Genomic DNA, 4,161 nt, shown 5'->3' on the forward strand with positions numbered 1-4,161 from the left:
CTGGCTGCTGGTACCAAGAATGTTGTTTGTGGAGCCAAGCAAACTAAAGCTGTTAATAATCTTAATCTCTTCATTGTCTTTCGTGATGCTGCCAACTGGCCAAGTGGTGAGAATCTTTGTTAGATTCTTGTGAAAATATGTTTAATTGTTGTGAGAATATGAGTAGTCCTTTTAAAATTTTCTATTATTAATATTTTTGTCATTCATATACATTATGTTTCCTGCATGTACATTGTGTTCCATACAGTCCTTTCCTTATTGTTGTTGTTGTTGTTATGTGCCGTCGAGTCGCTTGTGACTCATAGCAACCCTAGTTACAACAGCCTTAAACTCTGCTCTGTCCTCTGCCAATCACACTGTCTCTGACACTCTCATCCTGATAACCCAGTCACTGAATCAATCCGCCTCAGAGAGGGCCTTCCCTTCCTGCGATGCCCCTCCATCCTACCAAGCATGATGTCCCTCTCCAACGACCAGTCCCTCCTTACAACATGTCCAAAGTATGTTAGACAAAACCTCAGAATCCTTGCCTCCAAGGAGCAGCCTGGTTTAACCCTCTCCAGGATGAATCTGTTTGTTTTCCTAGCAGTCCATGGTATCCTCAGTACTCTTCTCCAGCACCACAGCTCAAAGGCATCAACTCTTCTTCTATCCTCCTTGGTCATTGTCCAACTCTCTGATGCATAACAAGTGATAGCAAAGACCATGGCCTGTATCAGACACACCTGAGTCTCAAGAGAGACACCATTGCTCTTCAGCACTTTGGAGAGGTCCCTAACAGCAGACTTTCCCATTGCACTACGTCTTTTAATTTCTTGGCAAGTGATTTCAAGAGTGTTGACTGTGGAGCCAAGCAAACTAAAGCTGTGAACAATCTCAATCTCTTCCCCATCCATCCTGATGCTGCCAGTTGGTCCAGTGGTGAGAATCTGTCTTCTTGACATTGAGCCTCCTTCCATATTCATTCATTGATAATGTGGGAATTTTTTCCCTCCACCCTTAGAATTTCTTCCATCAACAACTACTTTTGTGAAAGTGTATAAGCGAGCTATTTCATGTCTCATACTCTAATATCAACATTTTAGATATCCAATTGCTGACTTGTCCACCCCTAAACAAGCATGTTCCTTTTGGCTGAAATATCTTCTGTTCAATTTGGAAACTTTGGGCATCTGCATCCATAAGCAATGTCCAGTCTAGAGGATACCATCACATTGCAGCAATCAAACTTAGTTCACAGCATGGATCATCTTCTCTTCATCTGGTGGGTCTGGTTAACTCATCCCCACCCTTCTATGACTAGATTTAAATAGACATCAGATGTAAGCTCAGAAGTCCACATTTCTGCCTGTGTTCCAGACTTCTTAGTCTTCCCAATTATCCCTAAAACCACATTGTTCCAAGTCTGACTAGTCTCTTGTTTTCATAAAAATTAGAAAATTATTTCGATCCCATACTTAATTTTCAGGTAACTATGCAAATATTATTCACTTGCTAAATAATATCCAACCAGTTTGGAGGACAGCTACCTACAAGAAATTCCTATTCTCTCCTATTCCAAGAAAAGATGATCAAACAGAGTGTGGAAATTATTGAATAGTATTATTAATATTACATGAAAATAAAATCTTTGTGAAGATTATTAAAAAAACAACTGGAGCTGCCAGAAATTCAGACTAGTTTCCAAAGAGACTGTGAATAGAGGAAAATATCATTTCTGGTGTCAGACGGGTTTTAGCTAAAAACAGAGAATGCCAGAAAGATGTTATTTGTGTTTTATTGACTATGCAAAGACATTTGACTGTGTGGATCATGAATAAAAATTAGAAGAACTCGAAACTCAGAACATTTAATTTTACTCAATCGATTTCATGATAAAGAGTTGTACTACCAACCCAAATGCATGTGGTTTGAATTCATTAGCTACTCAATGGAAGAAATATGGATAATCTCTTCTCATGCAATTTACTGCCTCCAAAACCTGCTTGAGGTTCAACTATGAGTTGGTTAAGACTTGACAGTACACAACAATAACAACAATAAACCTCCACACAGACCAAGAAACAGTTGTCTGAAGAGAACAAGGGAACACTGTATCGTTTAAAATTTGGAAAAGCGTGCATCAGGGCTGTATACTTTGTCCATATCTACTCAGTGTTATTTATGCTGAGAAAACCATTCTAGAAACTGGACTACATGAAGAAAATTTGGTATTAAGATTGGAGGAAGACTCTTCAACAACCTGAATCATGCAATTGACATAACTTGCTTATAGAAACAGAAGATGTGAAGTACTTACTCTTCATACTTCTTCAAAGTCAAAGACTACAGCATTTGGTATAGATTTTATCTCAACACAAAGAAAACAAAAATCTTCATCATTGACAAAACAATCCATCATGATAGGTAGAGAAAAGACTAACATTGTCAGCAACTTATTTTCACTTGGATCTACAATCAGCATCAATAGCAGCAGCAATCAAGAAATCAAAACGTGTTACACTGGGGAAAAAAATCTACTCTCAAGGACATCTCTAAAGCACTAATGAGCAGGGATATTAGTTTAAAGACTAAGATGCACCTGATCCAAGCCATACTATTTTCAATTTCTTTATCTGTATCTGAAAGTTGCACAAGCAAGATGAAGCTGTTGGTAATTTCAATCTTTTCTCTATCCATCATGATACTGCTCATCATTGGTCCAGTGGTAAGAGCCTTTGTTTTCTTGACATTGAGATATAATCCAAACCAGAGGTTGCATTCCTTGAACTTCCATAACAAGTGCTTCAAGTCCTCTTCACTTTAAGCAAGCAAGGTTTTATTTTCAGCAAACATGTATTATACAGAGAGCTGGAATTTGAAAATAAAATGGAAGAATTAGCTCTTCATTTCTTAAGCTGAGAAAATGGAAAAACAAATTTAAACCTCGTGTCAGAATATTGAAAGATGCTATGGGCAATATATTGAATGACCTAGACAGCATCAAAAGAAGATGGAGAGAATACATAAAATCACTGTGCCAGAAGGAACCAATTGACACTGAAAAATTTTAGGAAGTACCATATAAATAGGAGCCAGTGGTAATGAATGAGGAAGTGGAAGCCGCATTGAAGGCATTGGCAAAAAAGAAGGTTCCAGGAATCTATGGGATACTAATTGACTTGTTTCAACTAAGGGATGCACCCTTGGATGTGCTCACCAATATATGCCTGGAAATTTGGAGGACAACTATCTAGCAAATGGGTTGGAAGAGTCCCTATTTATATGACTGTTACTGTTGTTGTTGCGTACTGTAGAGTTGGAACTGACCCATAGCTGACCCTCCAGTGAGTTTTCAGAGGCATTTAATCTCATGGGAGGAGATCATCCATCCTTCTCCCCTGCAGCAGCTGGGAGACTCAAACTGTGTGCCTTTGGTACTGCAGCACAGCTTCTTGCCACTAGGCCACCAGAGCTCCCTTTATATAAGACTACTCTTATAAAATGCCAAGAAAAGGTTTGTTGTTGTTGTTATGTGCCGTCGAGTCACTTGCAACTCGCAGCAACCCTATGTACCACAGCCTTAAACTGTGCTCTGTCCTGTGCCAATCGCACTGTCTCTGACACTCCCATCCTGATGATCCCAGTCACTGAATTGACACAAAAAGATAAAGCTAAACAACCAAAATGTACAACAGCAACAGGATATGAACAGGCACTTTACCACAGAAGACATTCAGATGGTGAACAAACACATGAAGAAATGTTTAAAATCCTTAGCTCTGAGAGGGATGCATAACTAAACAACTATGAGATATCATCTCACCCATTTAATAATAACAAAGTTCCACAGAGCAGCAAACAACAAATGCTGACAAGGTTGTGGAGAAATTGGAATCTTTATTTACTGTTGGTGAGTGTAAAATGGTGCAACCACTATGAAAGGAATATGATACTTTCTCAAAAAGTTGGAATTAGGAGCCGAGTTCAGAGAGCCAAGTGAGCAGGACAGATGAAATTTGAGTGAGAACTATTATTAAAATAATTAGTTTGGGACCCCCAGCATGGAGCTGCAAGCTTCAGTGGGGAGCAGTGAGTTACAGAGGGACTCATTTGCCAGGATCAAGTAGGACAGTGGGAATTTGAGTGAGGTTTGGGGAATCGGTGCTGATTGCCGGATCA

Source organism: Elephantulus edwardii, unplaced genomic scaffold (assembly GCF_000299155.1).
Source record: "Elephantulus edwardii isolate Elephantulus edwardi_28Jun2011 unplaced genomic scaffold, EleEdw1.0 scaffold00082, whole genome shotgun sequence".
Classification (NCBI taxonomy): domain Eukaryota; kingdom Metazoa; phylum Chordata; class Mammalia; order Macroscelidea; family Macroscelididae; genus Elephantulus; species Elephantulus edwardii.